The sequence below is a fragment of the Scleropages formosus genome, chromosome 9 (genome assembly GCF_900964775.1).
Source record: "Scleropages formosus chromosome 9, fSclFor1.1, whole genome shotgun sequence".
NCBI classification, from domain to species: Eukaryota; Metazoa; Chordata; class Actinopteri; order Osteoglossiformes; family Osteoglossidae; genus Scleropages; species Scleropages formosus.
In genome coordinates this window covers 13,732,715-13,746,337 of record NC_041814.1, presented here as the reverse complement: position 1 = coordinate 13,746,337, position 13,623 = coordinate 13,732,715, and the positions used below count along the sequence as shown (strand labels likewise).

Genomic DNA, 13,623 nt, shown 5'->3' with positions numbered 1-13,623 from the left:
CCTACTTCCGCACAGACTTGGAAGAGGTACAATCTATCAATAACATAATCTGTTGCGAATAAATGGCATACCGCGTGAAAACAACGAAGTGAAAGAATATTCAGCTCATGACACTTTGTTTTTTTTCGAAGCTCTTCTGGCATTAGAACGTTTCTTTTACGATTTCCGTCAGCGCTTGGACAAGATCACTTCATGCTGGCCAAGCTGTATAACTGTAACACACTGACTGTAGATCAAAATTGAACACTACATCTCCGAATCACGGGATCGCATCACTCCCAAATCGCACACACAAAAGTGCAAACTGCGTTGCCCTATTTATTCATTGTGTTGCATCCAAATCGCACGGTTAAAGCACGCGCTGTTGCAAATATACCTTATTTCAAACGCATTAAAGTAGTGCCCGACGTGACCATGAGGTGGAGACAAAAGACCCTTTGGTGATTCACAGCTCTTGTGAAGTAGTACCCTAGATGGTCATGCGGTGGAGACAAAAGCTTACAAAGAACCTCCTTGGTATAAATCCATTTTCATCAACCACTTGTCCTGGTCAGGGTCGCAGAGGTCCGGAGCTTATCCTGGAATCACTGGTTACAGACCGAGAGGGACATATATGGATTACCAGGTAGCCCACCAAAGATGTGTAGCTCCACACACTGTCCAACTCGACAGGTCTCCATTCATCATTTCCGACGATTAAAATATTTATTCAGTAAATAAATCCTAAAAACTGTCATGCCAATGATGAAATCAAAAAATCGAAGCAATAAACCAGCTAATATAAAGACTGCATGACAGGAGCTTTAAGACACTAAAAGACATACCCCAAGGCTAAAAACCATAAATAATTTAAAGGAATTTACTGGAGGGGGACATATACTCTTGACGGTACACCAGTCCATTGCAGGGTTAGTCACGCTCGCACTGATGGCAATTTAGCATCACCAATACACCTGGACTGCATGTCTTTAGACTGTGGGTGGAAACCAGAGCACCCAGACAAATCCCATGCAGACACCAGGTGAACATGGAAACTCCCCACAGTCTGAGCTGGATTGGAACCTACGCCTGAACAACTCAGGCCCCATGAGGCTGCAGCCCACCTTTGGTAGCTCGTCAAAATGAAAAATCTTACACATTTATTAAACACTTGCAGTATTCAAAGTCAGGGGGTCTGTACTGAAAAGTTAAGATAAACGCGACACCTGAGTCAATTTTCTACATTCTAACCAGTAAAGTTTGCTTTCAGCATTGCTAAAGTTTTTAATTTTTAACAGCTGTCGAAAACAATAAGTCCTTACAGGAAGTTTATGATTAATAGGTGGATGATATGGCACTTTTTCAAAACACGATTTTAATATTTTAGCATTTTCAAAATTTGATTACTCATAAAATAGTTTTATTTTTTTAAATCTGATTTTACTGTGAACATTCTCTATGTTGTATAACACATAGCTTAATCGGTTGCTTATTGAATGCACAGTCGAATGCACGAGACGGGTATCGGTGCGAGGGACGTGACCGCAGAGTGTGGCCCTAGTCTTTCTGTGTAACACCATTTCTGCTCATTTATCCACTCGTACCTGAAACCTGTCATGTTCTTACGCCACTAAATAACATTATTTCTGCCTCAGCTGAAATATATAAATACGCAATATTCTTACTTTAACTGACATACTTTAGACAGATTCATGTATGAAATTGACACTCTGACAGGCTGCTCGCGCCGCGCTTGTTGGTCACGCGGATCGGGACAACTTCTCGCAGTCCTCTGACACGCGTGCACGCGATGCACTGCTGTCCAACCGTCGTCTCGGAACCTGGGCGGGCGCGCGCAGGGGAAGGGAGGGGGGGGCTCCTCCCCTTTCGCCGTCTCTCCTTCATTGAAAGTCCACGCGCCGTGGCGCGCTGTTCACTGCGGCGGGGTTGGGGATTTAGCGCTTGTTCACCCGCACGAGGACGGGTGTTCAACCGGCTGACAGCTCGTGCGGTGTCAAGGGTCATTAAAGACAGTAACCCGCGAGCCTCGCTTTCGTCTCAACACGAGGATTTGAGCGCGCGGAGTAAAACGCCGGAGGTCAGTTGATGTGTGTTGTGTGATTCTGATTGTGCTGCCTGCTGCTGGCGTCTCTTTTTCTTTGCCTGTGTGGAAAACGTATGGCGCTTCATCCATGTGGACTTACTCCTTCCCGCAGCCCCCGCTGTAAGAGACGTGTTGCGCTGTCTGGACCCTCGCGCGATGCCCCCCCCCCCAGCACCACCGGCTCTGGACATGACATGTCCGTCGACTCGTGTCGCTCGTGTCTCATTTCCTAGGACTAGTGTCTCCGCTGCGGAAGATGTCTGAAGTGCTCGTCACTCCAGACGTTGCTGACCTGCTAAATTAGTTCAGCCTGTTCTAGCTCTGTTTAAAAAAAAAAAAAAAAGTGCTGTTTGCGCAAAATAAAACTCTGTCTGAGCGTCACCACGAAATGGGTTTGTTTGTCGTACAGTGGCTGACGACCGTGCGTGACGGGAGCCGCCGGCACGACAACTCCATAATAAAAATCAAATCAAATGTGTATGAAAAGAAGATGGCAGGTGGTCACGAGCCCCAATTAAATTTGAAATTTAGGATCGTCTCTGCCGTGTTTTGCAGATGAAATCAGTTTGTTATAGTTCGTGCGTCTTTTTTGTGCGGTAAATTTAGGTGGCTTTTTTAGACGCGGTGCAGGTAGCGGTCGCGAGGCCGGCGGTCCGTTACTAAGGACAAACAAAGTAACGCGCGCTCGCTGTCCTGCAACTAATTATAAAAAAAAAAAAAACACAACTATATATTATTATTATTATTATTATTATTATTATTATAGTTATGTTTTTTAATTAGTTGCAGGAACACAAAGATCTTCAAAGTACACCACGTGTGTGTGTATATGTATATATATATATATATATATATATATAAAACAGGTTAACAATCAGCGTGATTTACTGCACGCGAACCCGTTATATAATTTGTGGCGGTTGTTTATAAACTCCTGAACTTGGACTTCTTCCCTGCGCTCTTGTCCCAGGGGGAAGTGCTGAAATGTGCCGTGAAATCACTTGCTCTGAATGGTTTGCATGAAGGTTCAAGTGTAGAGGTGTAACAAGTGAGTGTGTGTGTGTGTGTCTCCATTTGCGTGTAACCCCATGGAGCGCCGTGGATGTTCTTCCAAGCCCTGCTTAAGTGATACGTTGTAGCTGCTGGTTTTAGACCTGGATGGAAACCATGCCCAATCTTGGCCTGTTTTGGAGCTCGGTGTAAACATGCACTCCCACGCACGGGTTGCGTAAGTTCTCTAACGAGGGAGCTGTGGGGGACGAGATGAACAGCTCTTCGCTTGAGTTCTTCAGCATACGGTATAGATCGTTGTATCTGGGTGGATGCTTGGATCTGCAGTCTCGCTCTATCCAGCTCGCTCTCTATGTCTCAACTAGTTAGTCTTCACCCCGAAGGTCATGTATTCCTGGAAAACCCTTCCAGGAGTGAGGTCTGTTGGACAGTTTCCCATAAAATGAAGATGTAATTGACAAATTAGTTTGTCTTGCTGCTGAACCCCAAAATTGATGCCAGTTTATGCTGAAATGTCACCAGATCTCATCAAAATGGACTCAATTCTGAAATTAACATTTGTTACCATAACAAACTGGCAGTTTACCTTCATTAATTACTTTTTAATACTGTTCAGTTGTCTGCCTGCGGTTGTTCAGCTATTTTGGAGCAATTACGTGCCATACAGTGAATAAACACAAGAACATACATACTCTGTATGAAAACAATGCAAATTAAATCACTCGAAGAATAAAATACATTCTTTGGATGTGTAACCAGGCCATGATGCAGAGATTATAACCGGTGAAAGTACTAAACAGTTAATAGAGGTGGAGTCATGGCACAGCATGTAGTGATGGTGTCACAGTGTCTGGGCTATGTGATTAGATGTAGGTTTGATCCCAACTCAGTCTTGGTTTTCATTTTCTTGTGGATTTCCTCAAGGTGCTCTAGTTTCCTCAAATGGTTAAGATGTGTTTCAGATGAAATCTAAATGGTGTGTGTTAGTGAGATGCATTGCTATGCTGTATAATGGATGAATGATCGTGGGAAGTTGTGCAGTGTATTTCTTTGTTAGTCACCTTGGACAAAGGTGGCATCTAAATATGTAATTATTATACATTGCTTTTGGAGAAAAGCATCTGCCAAATGAATGAATGTAAAGGTCTTTCAAAACTTGGCTTTCAGGAGGCATGCAAAATTCAAGTTCAGTCCTAGAGAATGCGAAGAAGAGCCTTGCAGGGCAAAGTGGGGCATTTAGTGAAATATTGTATCCCAGGGCATGAGTTTATAGTTGGAATATACACTATTCAGACTCACAGTTGCCAGATGGTTACAAGATAATCCTAAAACCTGCTGGACTACCCACCAAGACAAGAGTGCATGAGTGATCTGTACAAATATGTGTTGAAGTCCCTTTGCAGACAGTAGCCACGAGACTTTCTAATAATTTTATTAGAACATATGTTAAGTGGAATTCTGTCTTTCTTTTTGTTGTGAAATAGGAGACTGATTTTTCTTTGTGTCACATTGAAGACGCGTGGGTACTGTTAAGTTAATCACCTTTCATAGCATTCTGTGTTTACTGTGTTAGTGTTTAGACATTGCTGTTACCTCGAAGTTCAGTCTGCAATAGAAACTCAGCCCAGTTATAGATTTTCAGCAGTCCTTAATGTACTTTTGGGGAACATTAATTGTAAGGTCAGCATGCAAAAATGTTTGAAGTGGACTGCTTCATAAGAGTATTTTGAAGTCAGTAAATTTGGTATCTTTCTGGTAATATTCAGTCCTTAAAATGCCCTAAGAAATTCGGGAAAAATGGCAGACAAGTGAAGGTTGTTCGGCACCAACATGTTGTCTTTGCATAGGCGTTTTTTTATTTTTTAAATTTAGCCACAATTTTTTCCTAAAGTTGAAAATATGGTTGCGAAATGCACGTTTTTAATAAGGAAGTTTAGTGTTTTGCCTTACTGAAAACTTGATTTGGCAGTTATTGGATCTTAAATTGGTTATAAACTTTTATTTTTAGTAGGTTTGTATCATAATTAAGCATGTATATCTAAGTCTTTGTCCACCACCATTTAAAATGGTTTTAGTACTTTGTAGTGCTGTCTGTTAGTTTTTGTGTAACTTTCAGAGTTTTAGTAAGTTGGGCAGATTGGATTGGCTGTGTGGTGGCATACGTTGTCACTAACAAGTAGTGTTAAATGAAGACATGTGGAAAAAGTACACTCTGCCATCTCTGTAGTTTTGTTATATGCCAGGACAACAAAATCATCTTGCCCTTACTATGTCCTAGTGTTGGGTAAACCTAACCGCAGGTGACAAATGCATGAAAGATTCCAATATGTCATTATTTAATAAAAAGAGCCAGGATGCAGATGGCATGTGTGGGGGGGGGAAAACTAAAAACACTTAATGATTCAATAGCTTATAGAACCAACTTCAGCAGCAGTAACTTGAAGTAATTATTTTCTGTATGAGTTTGTCCTTTTCTCACATTGCTTTGGAGGAATTTTAGCCCACTCGTATTTACAAAATTGCTTCTCAGTGGGGTTGAGCTCTGGACTTTGACTCCACCATTCCATCACCTTAGGACTTCTGATTTTCTTAGCCATTCAGTTGTACGTTTGCTGGGGATCATTATCTTGCTGCATGACTCCGTTTCAGACAAGCTGTAGCTGCTAGACCGATGGACCCACGTTTGTCTCTAGAATACTTTGTCACTAGGTCATTGTTGACTCGTCGCCACCGCCCACCACTGTGCTTGACTGTTGATATGAGGTGTTTGTGTTGATAAACTGTTTGGTTTCCACCAGACGTGGTGTGTGTAATGACCAGCATCTCCACATTGATCTTGGCTCTCCAAAGGACTTTGTTCCCAAAATGATGTGCATTCAAATGAGATGGAACTTCTCAAACCTAAGCTTATAACTGCTATATTTTATATAACAAAATATTATATATTTATAATAGCTGATGACACTACATAGTATCCATTGGAAGTTGCTTTGGAGAAAAGCATCTGCTAAATAAATAAATGGCAACACAGCTTACATCTTTTTGGAGAGAAAAGGCTTTCTCCTTGCTTCCCTTCTCTGAAAGCCATATTTATTCAACATTTTTCTGTTTTAAATTCTAACATTTAACACGTTAAGTAAAAACAGTAGATCCTTACATTTAGCTTCTTGGTTCTTTGCTTGGGGGAAATTTGAAGGGATGCGCACTCCTCGGAAGATTGGCGACTGTCTTGACTGTAAATAACCCTTCCCATCATAGAATGATGGATTTCGTAAGTTGTTTGTAAATGGCCTTTAACACACACGTGCACATTGACTGAAACTGCTTGTCCCGAGTGGGGTCGCGGTGAACCCAGAGCCTAACCCGGCAACACAAGGCGCAAGGCTGGAGAGGGAGGGAACGCGCTCAGGATGGGACGCCAGTCCGTCGCAAGGCTCCCCAAGCGGGACTCGAATTCCAAACCCACCGGAGAGCAGGATTCGGTCAAACCCGCCATGCCACTGTGCCCCCCTGCCTTTTAACTCTTCTCAGATTGAGCAGAAACGATTGCTTCTGAGTTCATCTTTTTGGCATGGTGTTAAGACATCTGAATACTGCAGACCACTGAACTGCCAAAAGTTCTTTTATAGACATGATTTATTGATGAAGTGCATTGCATCAGCAGCAGCTGGCTATTAATTACCTTTTTAATTTCAATGGAAGCAGTAAGGGTGTACTTAATGGTTCCTGCAATTTGGCTTACTTTTGTGTTGAATAAATATGGTGAAGTCTTAATGTGTTGTTCATCTGAGGCTAGATTTGTTTGATTATTGAAGTTGTGAGAACTAGGCAATTGTAAAATTAGAACAGAGAGAGGGTTTACTTTAAGGTTGCTTAGTAAATTTAGTAATTAATCAGTGATATTCCCACTCTTTGCAACACTGTATGCTGGTGAATGACAAATTGAAATTGAAAACCTGGTTTTATCCTAAATGGATCAGATGGTTTTGAAGGCTCCAGAGTTGTCCCCTTCTTAAGGCCAGATCAGTTTAACACTCCTTTGGATTTCTGTTATGATTACAGCCACATTAATGTTTTGTAGCTCTTGTGAGCATTTGGCCAAATGGCTTCTTTTGTGAGTATATACATTAAAATGTGCCTGGGAAAGACTCAATTTACAAAAGGCACCTTGGCTTGACAGCTTGTTCATTTTTAGTTATGTTTTGGTCAAAGTTTGTGTACAAATTTTACTCTTTATATGGTAGAACAATTTCTAAATCAACATTTAATCATTTTAACACTGGTTTGAAACAAATTGTTGTTCTGGGCTTCTTGAAATGTACAAGGAATTAGCAAGAGAGGATTATATGAGAGACTTGCAGTCATTTTATGAGGGTAAATTTAAAAAAAAAAAAGGCATACATATCCATGAAAGTTCACAAATACCTTCTGACCTGCCTTAGTTTCAGTTGTAGCATTATAATATATAAATACAATACAGAAAAGCCTTGTTTAGATTTCCTATTGTGATGGTGTTATGCTTTTTAAATCCAGCTCCTATGTGAAGTCAATCCTTTTTTTTTTTTTTTTTTGTTCATCTGTTAATGCATCATGCAAAGTTTGTGGTTGTCATTATTACACAGTTTTATTCATTAGTAAAATCAGTGACTGATTCAGAGTGGCTCAGTAGTTAGCTTATTGTCTTTTACAAATGGACAACTGAATTCCTGTAAACTTGTAATTATGGACAATAGTTTAAAATAAAATGCTACAGAGAAACTTCATTTTTGCAATTTATTAGAGCTTTCAGTGATGCAGAATGGTGTTATCTGTTTGTATGTGTGCTGTTAATGCATGTACATAATTTTTCCATTTTATATGAATCTTGGTTATCCTGTTACTGGTATTGTCTGTGTGATGCTTGAACAAGAAGTAATGGATTTGCAGCTCTGCACTGATTGCTGAAAGATTTCAAAGTCAGTTATCAAGCATGATCAGGGCAATGGCAGTTCATGGAGTTGAGAACCTTCTATTGCTTATAGATCCCTTGGATATCCTAAGTTGGTCTTTGTACGCATTTTGTCCATGATAAAGCTCCCAAGTATCAAGGGAAGGAAGAAGAACCCCCCTGTGGACTGTTAGAGCTCATTGATTTCCCTTTACGTAATGAAGAGTATTGTGTGTTGATGCAGCTGGCAGGCTTGACATGCAGCTTTAATGCCCTCTGGAAAAGCTTAAATGGCTAAATGCTGTAACAGGAAATGTAGCGTGAACTCTTGAAATGATTTGAGGGTAATTTTAAAATTTTGCTTATCTCATTGGATGTCTGCAATGAAACTAATGAAGGTTTCTGCCTTTTCACAGATATTGACATGATTAAAATGCAGGGCAAACTAGCCCTCAAATAGAAATGTGTGAGACGCAGTCATTGTTGGAGTATAATATTCGAGGTGTAATTGTAGCAAACCTCAACTGCTGCGTTAATATTCAAGCCTGTTTGTACCTTTCAAAGGGAATTCTTTTTGTATTCTGTATATCCTGAACTCCAGCTGTATGTCCACTTTTTACTAATTTAATTTTTTGATTTTCTTTTTAATCCTTAGGTTTTATGTGAAATTATGAGATTTAATATTTCCCACTATCAAGTGGGCTTCAGTCCAAATTGTCAATTTGGCTGTCATGTAGTCTAAATTATTCGTAAGTCTTTTTTGATCTTGTGAAGTCTAGTTTATTTGTACAGGATGTTTATGAGGAACATTATAATTTGGTAACCTTGCCAAGTGGCATATAAAGAGAGCATTGCATGGAAAAATGGTTGATTAGTTTTTGAATGAGAGTGCAATACCTTCACAAAAAAAACTGACACTAACCTCCTACAGTAACTTTCGACTGCTGCTATGATCTTAGTTTGCAGAATGAGTTTCCTATTAACCACATACTACATAAGCTGCATAAGCTTTGTACTTGGTTGTAGAATTGAGGCCACAATGTATCTTGTTACATGTAGAAATGTGTAAAGTTTTTGAAAATAGGCTTGCTTCAGAAATGTATTTTTAAGCGATGGCTCATTCATGTTTAATTGGTAATTTGAGGAAGAAATTAATTATTCACGTTTTCCGCAGCTGTCTTGTGTTCAGAGAATGAACAGACAATGGCCTTGGTAAACTGAGAACCAGCAGACTTTGGCAACCTGACCAGGGGATGCAATTGAGTGTTCTGTTGCACAAGGTAGTAGTGCAGTTGATGTGGCTCACACTTCTTTCTTCCTCTGTGTAGGTACTGTGTTGACTGCTCTACAGCCTCAAGAGGAGATCATTGACAGAGTGGACATGTGCAGAATATAGGTCACTTGTTGTTCTGTCCATATATGGAAAAATAGATCATTGACCCCCTGGGGGGGGGAAAGGAAACCATTATACCATCATCCAGATTGACTTGTGGCTAGTTTCACTTTAATTTTTTTTTGTTGGGATTTTTTTTTTTTTCCTTTTTGATTTGTGTGATCTGGTGTTAAACACAATGATTAGAGATGTTTACAAAATGCCACATAGCGTCAGATTTTAAGAGTTTTTAGTAGTAGCTTCGCGCACTCATTCATTTATCTTATACTTCTCTTCAAATTAGTGTACAGTTATAAAGTAGAACTTAGTTGACTCCTTTCGTTCAAGGCAGCTTGAAATGCTGGATGTATCACAGAGAGTTCCCTATTATGTTTTCGAACTGTGGGAGGAAACTGGAACACCTGGAGGAAACCCACGTGAACATAAGGAAACATGCAAACTCGACACAGACTGAGCAAAGCTTGAACCCATACTGGAATGCATAGCTCATGTGCTGGGAGGTACCAGCACTACCCACTGTGCTGCCATTTTAAAATGTTAAAAAGGTTCTCGGCTCTGCTTCTTTGTGGGCGCCACGATGGGGACGTGACGGGTATCGCAAGCAACTTCAAAAGGCCTCCTAGCTAAACTGTGAAAACACAAAACATATATGACTGCTGGACCTGCCGCTCACCCAAACTGAAAGACATCAGTAGTTTACAGAAAAAAAATATTCTGACAAGTACTGTGTGGTATATTTTTATTGACTCAGTATGTGTAGTAACAATTGTTTTATTTGCAGAGTTGTGATTCCATAATGAGTATGCCTGCAGTAGACAGTACCTTTTTGAAATTGTACATCCAGTGTACAGAAAAACATTCAGCAATGAAATTTATATTACCAGCAAACAAAAATTTAAGGAAGGCAATGTAATGACTTGTTACTGTACTCCGAGTGAGAACAGTGGAGTTGTAGTGCTTGAAGGAGGGAGGAAGCTTGACAGTTGTTCTTGCACTTGTACTGCGCAAACGTGTTGAACCAAAGCAAAATGAGACAGGATACTGCTAGCTACAGTATATTAATGCGCTTCAGTCACACGAAGTGTGTAGTCAGTAGGTGTGTGTATGTATATTAATAAGAAAGCCCTGTTAACATAGCATTTATGCATGTTCATTGTTTATGAAGGGGGTTGAGACTTGACAAGGTCTTTGGAACTGACCTCTTTTGTAAGTCGAGGACCGCTTGTACTTGCGGCTCTACAGAGACGTTGAATTGTAGGGTTAGTATGACGGCTGTCAAGGTGTGTGGAAACCCTGGCTTAATTCACTGGTGGAAAAACTTTGACTATACTGTCAAGCATGGTTTGCTCCATACCTGAATCATGCTTTTGTTGAAAATGCCAATATTGAAATCTGAGGTCTACGGAAAAACGCCTCTGTTGAAATTTACTTTATGAAAATGGCTTAAGGCATGTAAACATTTTGTCTTGTCTAATTTGTCGTCCTTCCTGGTAGAGTCCACACTGTGTCTTTGAATTTTTTTTTTGTGCACTTGGCCATATGGTCAGAGTAATTAAGCAGATTGCTCTGTACCACCAAGTCATTAATTGTTTCTGCACTCTGTTATCCTGTACATTTTCAAGAGGTTTGAAAATAGTTTAGCACAAACATAATCCCCCAGAAATGTACATTTTTAAAGCCATCTGTAGAGTGAGGTCTGTTCAAGATAATCCAAAGGGGGGGGGAGACTGGAATTGTACTTAACCATTTCTTATTCTTTGAGACACATTTTTAAACCTTTAAGATTTAATATAAATTTTGCTGAACATCTTGGTTCTGATGCTGTTCCTTTGTCATGTTTGAAAGTGCCAGGAACATGTTGTTTTAGCCTTAAGAGTAAATGCTGGAGTTGGGAGCAATTTTCAATGAGTTCCCATGAAGGTGGCGAGGCAATATTCATGCTTAACAAAAGCGCCTCTATCATTTCCTCTCAGCTTGTTCTTATTTGCATAATATACATTGATTCATTTGTGCATTAATAACATTTGGCAAGATGGCAAACTGTGATCTTGAAGGAACTCTCACTGTGGGTATTTGAGTCATGCACAGGCTTAATTTACGTTAATTAAAATGTGTTCTCAGACAAAATTATGAGAAGGCCCTTGACACTTAGTCTGACTGCAGGTCACTTTGAAAGCTAAAATTCCTGTTGATTGGTCCCCTTCTTGCAGATTTATTAGAGGCCAAAATTTGATTCTTTACTCAGTGTGGAAGTCAAATATAACATGGAGCAGGTGAGGGGCTCTGACTATATTTTGAGAATAGCATGTCTATATCTCTGTCTTGGCAAAATTAATTTTTGTTTACTAAAGGTTCTCTGTTTTGGAGGAAAAATGTCTGCTAAATGAATAAATGTAATGTAAATGTCAGCAACCCAGATAGCTTCACTGGAGGGAGACAACAGCAGTGCTTTTCTGATGGAAGAGAGCAATGCAGCCAACTGGCTCTCTCCGATTTCCTCCCTCTGGTGAGCTGGAGTGGCATGTGCAAGTGCCTGGGCATTTTGAGTCCCCTGGCAGAGGTATTTATGGCACGTTGTAAATAAACCACCATAAAGAATCCTGTCCGGAGCTAGGTCAGGTACTAGTGCTCACCTTTGGCTCTGGTAGCCCCCCCCCCCCCCCCCTTTTTTTTTTTAAAAGAAAAAAATATAAATTATATCTAAAAACTGTACACATGAAATCTAGTAGTACCTAGTACAACCATTAAAAAGAAATGCCATCATTATAAGAAATTAAAAAAAAAAAAAACACTTTACTTTGAGCCCCAGACATTAAGTATATATAAACTTGGAACCAGAGGTATTCCTTGGAACTTCAGGATGATGGAGGCAGCACTTCACTGATGGCTCAAAGCCGGAAGATACAGAAGAGTCATTTACTGCTTTTGGACAAGCTGTTTGCTACTCCGCTCCTTTGAAACACGCAAGGCAGCGGTTACTATTTGCGATCGCTGTCTGTCGGTGCACCAAGTGAAGCTTTGGTGCACAATTGTAATTGGTATGTTCGTTCCCTTAATGGAAAAATAATGCTAAATACTTAATGACAAAAAAGTTTAAGTGGCTACCCATTGTATTATTAGAAGTGTTGACTAAATGAGATCTTAACTGCACTGTTTACACTATTTGAATTTGTAAGACTTTGCACATTAACATTGGCCTGATATTGATTGATCAGCAGGAGGCCTTGCACAGAAGCATATGGCATGGGACTGGGGCTTTCTGGGTGAGGATTCAAACATTTTTTGTGTGTTTCTCATACACACACTGGCTGAAAACGCTCGTCCAGAGCGGGGTTGCGGCAAACCGGAGCCTAACCCGCAACACAGGATGCAAGGCTGGAGGGGAAGGGGACACACCCAGGAAAGGCGCCAGTCCATCTCAAGGCACCCCAAGCAGGACTCAAACCCCAGACCCACCAGTTGTGTGTTTCTTATTGGATAATCCTTTTTCCCTGTTTTGTGGCGTGTGATGATGCACTGAACCTTGGCTGTCCTGTCAGGACTGGTTTGTGGTCCTGTATGTGCATTGTGGCTGAGCTCAGGAACACACACGAGGCTTCCCAGGAGGATTGGAAGGAAAGATAACATGACTTTGGAAACTTCTTTTTTTTCTTTTAAACCCTCCCCCCAGTGAAAACAAGGGACCGGAGGACAGTTGAAACAATGTCTTGTCTATTTTTGGTCTGAGATGTTGGTTTTCTCAGTTTGTGTATCCTTTCTGAGCTTGTCACGCAGGACACCATTTCGAGTAAATGGTCCAAGTAGCATGGAGGGGCGCGGTGGCGCAGTGGGTTGGACCGGGTCCTGCTCTCCAGTGGGTCTGGGGTTCGAGTCCCGCTTGGGGTGGCGGACTGGCGTCCCGTCCTGGGTGTGTCCCCTCTCTCTCTGGCCTTACGCCCTGTGTTACCGGGTTAGGCTCCGGTTCCCCGCGACCCCGCATGGGACAAGCAGTTCAGAAAGTGTGTGTGTGTGGTCCGAGTAGCATTGAAAGAGACTGCTGTGCTGTGGGAGCGGCTGGGGAATTGCTGAGTTTGTGAGGTGCATTTGGGGGTGGGAAGGAGCGACATAAAGGGACTGGGGTAGTTGAAAAGACACAGCTGTTTGTTCAGGCTGCAGCTGTTTCTTCGCATGTATTACATTGAGGCCGTGTTCCATTATCCATTCACTCTG

At 41.0% G+C, this 13,623-nt stretch overlaps 1 protein-coding gene across 4 annotated transcripts in view; it reads left to right on the top strand.

Moving 5' to 3' along the window:
• Positions 1-1,881: 1,881 nt before the first annotated feature.
• ralgps2 (Ral GEF with PH domain and SH3 binding motif 2) overlaps positions 1,882-13,623 on the top strand; it is a 69,830-nt gene continuing 58,088 nt past the window's right edge. For all 4 annotated transcript variants that reach the window (XM_029254671.1, XM_029254669.1, XM_029254670.1 and 1 more), the window contains exon 1: positions 1,882-2,077. The gene's annotated coding sequence lies outside the window, so the exon portion shown is untranslated. The remainder of the gene's footprint in view (positions 2,078-13,623) is intronic.